Source organism: Theropithecus gelada, chromosome 7b (genome assembly GCF_003255815.1).
Source record: "Theropithecus gelada isolate Dixy chromosome 7b, Tgel_1.0, whole genome shotgun sequence".
In the NCBI taxonomy this organism is placed as follows: domain Eukaryota; kingdom Metazoa; phylum Chordata; class Mammalia; order Primates; family Cercopithecidae; genus Theropithecus; species Theropithecus gelada.
Window position 1 is genome coordinate 3214496 of NC_037675.1, and position 11772 is coordinate 3226267.

Sequence of the window (11772 nt, forward strand, 5' to 3'; positions counted from 1 at the left end):
CCGTACGGGGCGGGGCGGGGACGGCGCCGCTCAGGGTTGGATCCCCGACCCCGGGCGTCCCCCGCCCGGCTCCAGTTCCCTCCACCCCTGCTAGGCACCCTGTGCGGTCCGGCAGGCAGCCGCTCCCTGCGAGCTGAGCCTCTTGTCCTCTGACGCGCCTCGGGGCAAAGGCCGAGGCCGCCCACTAGAGGAACAGGATCTGCCTACGCAGCTGTCTCGCCGGCGAAGAACGCCCAGGACCCGGGACTGCGTCCTCTTCACTGAGACCTGGCGCATAGTGGGGCCTAGTCGAGGCTGTTAAGTGAAAGGAAGCAGGGGTGGCGTGGGCCTGGCGCTCAGGTGCGCCCTAAGGGTTTGGTCATACAAGGACATTCGCTCAGGCTTGGAGGTGCGGGGCACTCTGACATGTTGCCACTGGGGTAACCGAGGGACGCGCGGCAAACAGAGATGGAGGACTGGCAACGGGTGCCTCAAAGAGGTAGAGTGGGAGATCTCTCAGGGTTACTGGGGAAGCGTTGACTGTGCAGGGTGAGAACTCAGAGAGTCTGGCAGAAGGCCAGGAGGGTGCCCGGCAGGACCTTCCAAGAACCCGGCGTACCTGGAAACTGGGTCCGCAGGATTAGGGCGGCAGCAAGGTCAGGGTGTGCGAACACGGAGATGAGGCCCTGGTGCCTGGCAGTGAGCACACACTGCTAACCGTGGAGAAATTCCTTCTCCAGGAAGGAGATGCAAATTTGCAAGAGGGCTGGAACTAACACGCAACCGGGGCCTGCTGTGCACCAGGCGCGGAATTCAGTTGAAAGTTTGGCTAAGCAGTATGTTAGCGATGAAGCAATGAAGTCAATAAAGGGTGATGATTTCAAGTATTTGGCAGTGGGGGAGAGAGAAAAGTAGGCCTGGAGCTCAAGAAGTACCAAGAATAAAGGAGAAAGTTGGGTCCTACTGTGGAATCTGAGGCAAAACCATCCCTTAGGCCGAGAAGTTTGAGTTCAGCCTAGGCAACATAGCGAGACCCTCCCTCTCTACAAAAGAGTAAAGGGAGAAGTTGATTTTTTTCTCTCTCTCTCTCTTGAGACGGAGTTTTGCTCCTGCAGCCCAGGCTGTAGTGCAATGGCGCGGTCTCGGCTCACTGCAACCTCTACCTCCAGGGTTCTGGTGATTCTCCAGCCTCAGCTTCCAAAGTAGCTAGAATTACAGGCACACGCCACTTTGTCTAGACAGAGTTTCGCTCTTGTTGCCTAGGCTGGAGTGCAATGGCACAATCTCGGCTCACTGCAACCTCTGCCTCCTGGGTTCAACCGATTCTCCTGCCTCAGCCTCCCGAGTAGCTGGGATTACAGGCATGTGCCACCATGCCTGACTAATTTTATATTTTTAGGAGAAATGGGCTTTCAACATGTTGGTCAGGCTGGTCTCAAACTCCTGAACTCAGGTCATCCGCCCACCTCAGCCTCCCAAAGTGCTGGGATTACATGCTTGAGCCACCGCTTCCGGCCCTAATTTTTGTATTTTTAGTAGACATGGGGATTCGCCATGTTGGCCAGGCTGGTCTCGAACTCCTGACCTAAGGTGATCCACCCACCTTAGCCTCCCAAAGTGCGGGAATTACAGGCATGAGCTGCCACGCCTGGCCGGTGATATATTTTTTTTTTCTAACTTGAGTGGGGAGACCTTAAATAAAGGAGCTGAGAGGGGAGAATGGCAGATAAGATGTAGGATAATTGATGGTGCAAGATACCGGAAAAGGAAAAGTAGATGAGAAGGGGGAAGGGGGAAAGGGGAGAGCAAAAAGTCAGAGAAGTCCACCTCTTACTACACGATTTAAAGAGCGCTTAAAGACTGAAATATTTTGAGGTAGGGAGGTATGCATGCTTCCATGGATGAGCTGCCTGGATTACCCTCTACAATCATCCTTAGGGCAGCTGGTCTCACTGTCCTTTAAAATTTAAGTACAATTGACTCCAAACCCGTGTACCACTTAAGAAACCCAGCATACCTGCCAATATCTCCAGAGTTTCATTGGGAACTTACATTTCTCCTAATTATCTCGGGCCCTAATTTCTTGTTTCCAAAAAATATTGTGCTCTTTGGAAGATTTGTCACCATATCCCAGATATTAGTCCATTTATATTACCTCAAAATATTGCACCCTACCTATAAGCAAGAAAAAATGCTCCAAATTATATGATTATGTTATAGTTACGTAATTGTTAAATAAACTAGAGTTTGTGGCCATTAAAAATCATGGCAAAGAAAAATATTTAATGATGTGGGAAATCTTTATAATTAAAAGTACATTATAAGGTGATATAGCAGATGGTTATAAATATACATAAATATGTATAATGCATAGATTTTAAAACAGGACTTTTCTTCTGTGACATCTATATTTTCTTATTTTTATAGTGCATGTGTATTTCTCCTGGAAGCAGGGAAATGGTATCTTTAAGTAGCTTAAGTATTTTTTTTTTTTTTTTTTTTTTTTGAGACGGAGTCTCGCTCTGTCGCCCAGGCTGGAGTGCTGTGGCCGGATCTCAGCTCACTGCAAGCTCCGCCTCCCGGGTTCACGCCATTCTCCGGCCTCAGCCTCCCGAGTAGCTGGGACTACAGGCGCCCGCCACCTCGCCCGGCTATTTTTTTGTATTTCTTAGTAGAGACGGGGTTTCACCGTGTTAGCCAGGATGGTCTCGATCTCCTGACCTCGTGATCCGCCCGTCTCGGCCTCCCAAAGTGCTGGGATTACAGGCCTGAGCCACCGCGCCCGAGCTTAAGTATTTTTAAGAAAGGAATTTTTTAAAAGATATTTATGGGGTTCGAAAGAAAAAAATATATATTAGGGCTGGGCATGGTGGCTCATGCCTGTAATCCCAGCTCCTTGGGAGGCCGAGGCTGGTGGATCACCTGAGGTCAGGAGTATGGGACCAGCCTGGCCAACATAGTGAAACCCCATCTCTACTAAAGGTACAGGCATGGTGGCACGCCTGTAGTCCCAGCTACTTGGGTGGCTGAAGCATGAGAATCACTTGAACCCAGGAGGCAGAGGTTGCAGTGAGCTGAGATTGCGCCACTGCACTCCAGCCTGGGCAACAGAGTGAGACTCTGTCTCAAAAGAAAAAGAAAAAGATATTAGGATTCTGGAAAGGAATTTGGAAATGAATCTTTGAAGTGTAGATGGGACTTTAGCAAGTAGAGATGGACTGTGTTAGGAGACTGTCCCAGGCAGAAGGAACAGTACAACCAAGAACCCAGAGTGAGAAATAGATGGACTGTTCAGAGGGGAGCGCCAAGAAATTCATTTGGCTGGAGCACAGGACTGGTGTAGAAGAAAAGTAGGGGAATCAGTGTGGAAAAGTAAGGTAGGACTATATCAAAAATGGTCTGGAATGCTAAGCTGAACCCTGTGTCCTTTTCATGTTAGGAAGAACCACTGAGGCTTGAATAGTGCAGGTAATAAATTTGCAAATAAATTGTCCTGTAACTTCTTACTCAATGAGGTTTTAGGTCTCAACCCATCAGTCCTAATATTTGGACATTTGATTGACTCAGAGCAATGAGTTAAGGGCAACAGTCTTTGTATCCCAGCTGTTTACAGACTGAAAATTGGGTCTTGCTTCTCTGGCTATTAATTACTACAATTTCTCTTCACCATTCAGGAGAGTTTCAGAGCGAGAACAAATTAGCAAAGAGCAAAATGGAAAGGAAAAAGAAATGTGCACCTTACACTAGTACTTAGAAAACTTTTTTGACTGCGATCCTCCATAAGAAATGTATTTGACATCTCAACCCAGAACGTACACATGCCTATACACCCACACACCCCTGTAAGACAAAAGTTTCATGAAATACTACCCTTATTTTATGAAATGCATTAATGCATTCTGATATTTTCAACTAATTAATCTTATTCTTTTTAGATGCTGATCAGGACCTACTACATTGATTCCATAACCCCCTGCTGGGTCACAAAGGACGTTGAAAAGAGGCTCAACTATAGCCAGATAGCCTGCACCCTTAAGCTTGCCATGTTTACATGTCCCAGAAATCAACAGGATAGACAAGACTCTTCTAAGATGCTGTGGAGGGGTGGGATGGAAGGATTAACAGGAGCCATGTTTGGGTTTCTCTTCCCTTGTCAGCATATGTTTCCTAATATCAATATTTCTCGGGGGCTATAAATATTTTCTTCTTTGTCCAGCTCAAGATACAGATTAAACTTCAAACAAGGTAGACCAGAGACAATTTTTTATTTGAATGAATAGAATCATGGACTAAAATAAAAGGAAAAATAATTTATTGATTGTAACCGTTATCTTAGTTGTGACAATACATTGAGGCTATCTTATCTAACACTGTTGGAGTATTATAAGGGCAATAAATTTAATCTCTTCCTTGTAAATTTGGAAGCAATGGAAAGGTGAAAATATCAACTTTATTGCCAATAAAGCTGAACTGAAGAATGTGGCTTAGATGGTGGCCAATAAGCTTTTTAATATTTTTCCCTGAATTAAAATTATTTCCAGCCAGGCGTGGTTGCTCACACCTGTAATTCCAGCACTTAGGGAGGCAGAGGTGAGAGGATTGCTTGAACCCAGGAGTTAAAGACCAGCCTGGGCAACATAGCAAGACCCTGTTCTCCATAAAAAGGAAACAATAAAAAATAAAATTATTTTCCCCAAACCTCCATTCTCACCTTTGCAGAGGCCTAACGATATTAACCATGTCTAATTAGAATAAGATTGCACCCTCTCTTAGGTCAGGCAGGTCTGAATTCAGCAATTAGCTAAGTCTCTGGTGGAATCAGAACAAATTCACTCCTACCTGCCCTTCTATGGAAACAAAAGGATTTAAAGGATAAGGATAAGGATTTACATCCCCTTCCCGACCCCTAATGCCGAAACAAATTAGACCTGGCCCAATAGTTCATCCTTTAATTGGAAAAGAATATTTAAGCAGTGAATAACAACAAATGGCAAATATATACCCTAATATTTCATTTTAACTTCAAAACTATAAAGAACACGCACTTGCCTTGCCGATCTTTAGACCTAGGACCAAACCTTTATTGATTATTGTTCTTGAGCTGTCTGCTGTCTTTCTTACATAAATCATATCCATGATGCATTTTCTGTGCTTTCCTTTTTTTTTTTTTTTTTTTTTTTTAAACAGTCACCTAGGCTAGAGTGTTAGAGTACAGTGGTGTGATGATGACTCACTGCAGCCTCAACCTCCTGGGCACAAGTGATCCTCCCACCTCAGCCTCCTGAGTAGCTAGGACTACAGGTGTGCACCACCACGCTTGGCTAATTACAAATATATATAGATATATATATATTTACAAATACATATTTGTAAAGACAAATATATATAGATATATATAAAGATAAATATACGTATGTGTGTATACACAATATACATATATTTGTACAAAAATACACATATATTTGTAAAGACAGAGTTTCCCTATCTTGTCCAGGCTGCTGTCAAACTCTTGACCTCAAGCGATCCACCCACCTATTCTCAAAGTGCTGGGTTTATAGGTGTGAGCCACCACACCTGGCTTCCAAGTTGACTGTGTACTTAAAACTTCTTACAAAGCAGTATAGGTAGAGGCTTAAAAAAAAAAAAACTTCGTAGTTCTTTTGCTCACATCTGGTTTAGTAGTAATTTCAACTGGTCTTTAGCTAATATATTCAAAGCATGCAACTGACATGTCATAGAGACAGCTCTTTTTATGCTTATGTTTCATCTGTTTATGTAATTGTAATAAACTGATGGATAATTCATCAGTTTATTAAACTCCTGCATATAGCTACCATAAACAGGTTTAGGACCAAACACAGCAGACTCTTGTTAAGCATGTAGCTCAACTGGCAGGAATGAGTATGTAGGTATTCCAGAAAGTAACCCAAAGCATTTATCTGTCCTTGAGCATTAGCACCATATTTATTAGAAGGGAATGGAAAGTGTTGATTCCGGAGAGTCCATTAGAAGGAGAGCAGTTAATGCACAGTTAATGCTCATATACTAGGATGACCAGCTCTGTGCATATTTCATAACTTTCTTCTTCCATCATTTATCCATTTCATAAATGTTTATTGATATTCTGGACAGTGCCAGACACTATCCTAGGCCCTGAAGAAGCATAGCTCAATAGCTCAATGAAGAGAAGGAAACTAATGTATAAACAAGGTGAAGAGTCTGGAAAAATAGAAGGAAGAAAGTTGGACAGCAAATCCTTCTAACCTTCTCTCCACCCCATGCCCTCAAAATCACCGACCCTCCAGTCCCATTTAGCTAAAAACAGCTTTAAATGGCTTAGAATTGGTATGGCTGTCAAAGAAGTTCAAATGTTAAGACTACTTACTACATTAGCAAAGTATACATACTTTATGTACTTTCAATGTTAAGGAGATGGTGTAGTTGGTACAGTCAAGAGAAAACCATGGCAGGGTAAATTGATATCCTTTAAAAAAGCAATTTGAGGTCAGGCATGGTGGCTCATGCCTATAATCCCAGCACTTTGGGAGGCTGAGGCAGGTGGATCACCTGAGGTCAGGAGTTCAAGACCAGCCCGGCCAACATGGTGAAACCCTGCTTCTACCATAAATAAATAAATAAATAAGCCGGGCATGGTGGTGCATGCCTGTAATCCCAGCTACTCGGGAGGCTGAGGCAGGAGAATCACTTGATCCTGTGAGGCAGAGGTTGCAGTGAGCTGAGATCATGCCACTGTACTCCAGCCTGGGCGACAGAGAGAGACTCTGTCTCAAAAAAAAAGAAAAAAAAAAAATAAGAGAAATACTACTCCCCAAAAGAAAATGGCCACATACACAACATTTACCATAGTACTTATTGAATGATAGTGAAAATTTAGAAACATTATGAATGGTTAAGTAACTGGCGATGTGAAACGTATACCTTATTGACACAAGAGAAACATTTGATTACATGTGAAATGAAAAAAAGATGCAATTTGCTGGCACATGCTAAGAACCACTAAATCGTATGCTTTAAAGGGGTGAATTTTGTGAATAATTTCAATTTTCTTAAAAATATACTATTGTATATTTTTGCTTTTGTATCAACTAAGATCAGCAGGAAACAAATGAACTGCTCAAAATGTATATCCGAGGAGAGTTAATAAAGGGATAACGTACAGAGATGTAAGCAGGGTTGAGGGAAACCAAAAAGGGACAGTGAAGCACCCCAGGTCTAGCATCTACTGCGAAGCCATTATCAACCATTGGCCTGAAGGGGCAAAGAGATGGAACAGTCTTGTGTAGCTGTAGGAGAAGGACAGCCAACAGGAGCTTGGAGGAAAGAAGAGCCCTTCCTCTCTTCTTTCTCTCAGGTCTCCTTCAGTACCTCTCACTGGCTGAGCCCAGCAGGAAGCCTACAAGCAAAGAGCCCAGATGATGCTGCTTCCAAAGTCTACCTCTGGAAGTAAAGAGCAGAGTGCAAAAGGGTGAAGAGTGGATCGGTATGAGCAAAGACAAGAATACCTAGCAGGTGTGTGATCATCTGACAGTGTGGAAACTGCCTAAGCATGTGGCCAAGGGCCTTAAGGGAACCTAGAAAACCAAGGCTTCTAGAGATAAAAAGCTGAGGTAGCAAGAGGGCAAGTAAGACAGGTCAAAGAGGTAGAAAAGAGTAACTGATGAGGGTGAGGGCCAGAAATGAGACCATTTTATTGTTTGGTTAAATACCGAGCTGGAGTCTGACCTAGGGAAGAAATTAAGAGGACATACGTCTGAGTTGAGTTGAACTGGAGCATTAAAAATTCTTCCACGATTGGCTCTTAGCCTATATTTCTTCTTCCTAGCTAAACTACATGCATTAAACAAATAATTGTTTGGTGCCTATCATGTGCCAGGAACTGTTAGGCCCTGGGGATTTAGGAGGGAATAAAATTAACCTCCTTGGCCAGGCACAGTGGCTAATGCGTGTAATCCCTGCACTTTGGGACACCGAGGCAGGAGGATTGCTGGAGGCCAGGAGTTTGAGACCAGCCTAGGCAACATAGAGACCCTGTCTCTACAAAAAAACAAACAAATAAAAAACCTAGGCATAGGGGCACATACCTATGGTCCTTGGGAGGATGAAGCAGGAGGATTGCTTGAGCCCAGGAGTTCAAGGCTGCAGTGGCTGAATTGACTACTTATACATATCCCCCTACCCAGTGCCTAATCTTGTGTTTATCATTTTCTTGTTTTATATATATATATGTGTATGTGTGCGTGTGTGTGTGTATAGATACACGTATGTATATATGTATATCTATGTATATTTATGTATTTAGAGACGACAATGTCTTGCTCTGTCACCCGGGCTGGAGTGCAGTGGTGCAATCATGGCTCACTGCAGCTTCAACCTCCCGGGCTCAGGTGATCCTCCTACCTCAGTCTCCTGAGTAGCTGGAACCACAGGCTTGCACCACCATGCACAACTAATTCTTGTTTGTTTGTCTTTAAATGTATTCATTTTTAATTTTATTTTTGTAGAGATAGTTCTCTCTATGTTGCCTAGGCTGGTCTCAAATTCCTGGCCTCACACAATCCTCCTGCCTTGGCTTCTTAAAGTGCTGGGATTATAGGTGTGAGCTACTGTACCCAGCAAAAATATTTTTGTTTTAAAAATTCATTAAAAATTGTAAAATGGGCCAGGTGCAGTGGCTCACACCCGTAATTCCAGCTCTTTGGGAGGCCGAGGCGGGCAGATCACCTGAACTCAGGAATTCGAGACCAGCCTGACCAACATGGAGAAACCCCATCTCTCCTAAAAATACAAAGTTAGCCGGGCGTGTAGCACATGCCTGTAATACCAGCTACTAGGTATTACAGGCTGAGGCAGGAGAATCGCTTGAGCCCGAGAGGCAGAGGTTCTGGTGAGCCAAGATCGCGCCATTGCACTCCAGCCTGGGCAACAAGAGAGAAACTCCATCTCAAAAAATAAAAAATAAAAATAAAAATAAAACATTGTAAAATGGGGGCTAGGCACAGTGGCTCATGCCTGTAATCCCAACACTTTGGGAGGCCCAGGCAGGTGGATCACCTGAGGTCAGGAGTTTGAGACCAGCCTGGCCAATGTGATCTTTACTAAAAATACAAAAATTAGCTGGGCATGGTGGTGCACACCTGTAATCCCAGCTTTATGGGAGGCTGAGGCAGGAGAATTGCTTGAACTTGGGAGACAGAGGTTGCAATGAGCCGAGATCACGCCACTTCACTCCAGCTTGGGTAACAGAGCTAGACTCTGTCTCAAAAAAAAAAAAAAAAAAAAAAATTAGAATGGGTACAGTGGCATGTGTCTGTAATCTCAGTTACTTGGAAAGCTGAGACAGGAGAATCACTTGAGACCAAGAGTTCAAGTCCAGCCTGGACAACATAGTGTGACCCCCTCCATCTCTTTAAAAAAAAAAAAAATTAAAAGGGCTGTGAGCACAACATTGCACTCCAGCAGTATTGGTATACATGTGTGTACACACACACACACACACACACATATATAAATTTTTGAAAACTAAAAAACCAGTTGGATACAGTAACTCATATATTTGTATACACACACACACACACATGCATACATGTTCCCAAAATATATATTGTTAATTTTAGTTCTTGTCTTCCTTACTAAAACGGTGTCATTTCCTATGTAATATCCTGGGATTTCTTTTTCACTTTTTGTGTTATGTTGTTAAAATTCATCTCAGGCTTGATGCATATAGTTGCATTTATTTCTCGCAGCTGCTATAGACAATTCTAATGTGTGACTATGCTAACTTTCATTTTTCCCGTGCAACAGAAACTCTTGGTGGCCTGTATTCTTCTCCTTGACCTGTTAGCCCTGAATATATGGTGGCCAGTTTCATGGGAGCGTTCACTTACTGACAATTTCCGCTGCAAGTGCCAGGTCTTGGGCCTCTCCGATTTCTGTTTCAAGGCCTTTTCAAAGCCGTAAGAGCCTACTCAGTCCTCTTACAGGCATAGCCTGAAAGTAAAGAGAATTAACACAACCTTCAACCAGTGGCAGGTGTAAGCCAAGGAATAAATGCCCCAGTCTCCTATCCTTCAGATGGACAATTCTGGGAGGCATTTTATACACTTTTCAGAGGTCTCCAAAAAGCACGCACCCTGCGCTGGCTTTCCCTCCTACCCTACCTCACTCGTTCCTCTCCGTTAGACCTGCTGTCCTCCACACACATCATCAATTCCCAAATACACAACCTGCACCCAAGTCCTTGTCTCAGGGTCTGCTTTTGGGGAACCCAAACTAATACAACCAATTGCCCTATATTGAGCATTGGGTTGTTGCAGATTTCTGTTATTGCAAAAGTACTACCAAGAACTTTCATGTAAAACCCAATGGTGCTCAAGTGTAAGATTTTCTCTTTAGTATTTACATAGAAATAGAATTGGTAGGTCACAATTCTATTGTGAATGTTCAGCTTTACAAGATAATTTCCAGTTGTTTACCAAAGTGGTTTTGGGGTTTTGTTTTGGTTTGATTTTTTTAAACCAATTTACAATTCTAACAACATTGTATATAAGATTCTCTTGATCCACGTCCTCTCTGATGCATGGTATTGTCAGATTTCTTCATTTTTGCCACTCAAATAGATATCAAATGGAATCTCACTATGGTTTTGACTTGTACCTCTCTGATGATTAATGAAGTTGAATATATCTTTATATATTTATTGACCATAAATGTTTCATATTCTGAGAAATGCCTATTCATAGCTTTTGTCCATTTGTTCTATTGGTTCATTGTCCTCTCTTCCTTAATTTTACTAAGTTTTTGACAGTTATGGGCTTTTTCTTTGAACTCAAGTGTTCAGAATTGAATGTACTGTGATTTTTTCCCCTGGTTACAAAAGTAATGCATGCATGTTATAAAAGAAACAAGTAAAGAGTGCAGACATGTTGAACATAGAAAAGTCTCCTTTACTCTCGGCTGCACCCCACCTCCAGGCAAGAATAACTCCCAGGGACGATTTGTCATTCCATGTTTTTAGATTTTTGTTTTCACATCTCTCTCCCAAATTAGATTGATAGTTTCTCAAGGGTAAAATTGTGTTGTATTCATCTGTGTATTCCCACCCCTAGCATAATGCCTGGTTCAGAGCAGGAATGAAATACATTATTGTTGAATGAACTGCTGAAAGATGAGTTAGAACATAGGCTTTGAAGTTAGAAGACTTTGGTTTGCCTGGGGCAGAGGATTCAAGCAGGAGAAAAATGGGAGTACTGGTAAAGTGTGCTGGGCTTTGATTACTGAAAGCCTTGGCTATTGGTCCAGAGTGTTTGTTTTTTATCTTGGACGCAGTGGGGTGAGGGCATTCAAGACTTTTTAGGTAGAGGAAAGTTATTTATTCATATATATGAATAAATATGAATATATATGAATAATTCATATATATATTTGTTTGTTTGTTTGTTTGTTTGTTTTAGACAGAGTCTCATTCTGTTGCCCAGGCTGGAGTACAGTGGTGTGATTTTTGGCTCACTGAAACCTCTGCCTCCCAGCTTCAAGTGATCCTCCCACCTCAGCCTTCCTACCAGCTGGGATTACAGATGCGTGCGACCGCACCTGGCTAATTTTTGCATTTTTAGTAGAGATAGGGTTTCGCCATATTGGTCAAGCTGGTCTTGAACTCCTGACTGCAGGTGATCTGCCCGCCTCAGCTTCCCAAAGTGCTGGGATTACAGGCATGAGCCGCTGTGCCGCCCTGCCTATTCTTATGTTTTTACCAGCAACAGAATTAAAGTGAGA

The 11772-nt window shown here is 42.9% G+C and overlaps 1 long non-coding RNA gene across 1 annotated transcript; it reads left to right on the forward strand.

Moving 5' to 3' along the window:
• Positions 1-147: 147 nt before the first annotated feature.
• Positions 148-4350, forward strand: LOC112629265. The gene is made up of 3 exons (XR_003120560.1): positions 148-478; positions 3654-3821; positions 3915-4350. It is a non-coding gene; the product is annotated as an uncharacterized LOC112629265 (long non-coding RNA).
• The last annotated feature ends 7422 nt before the right edge of the window (positions 4351-11772 follow it).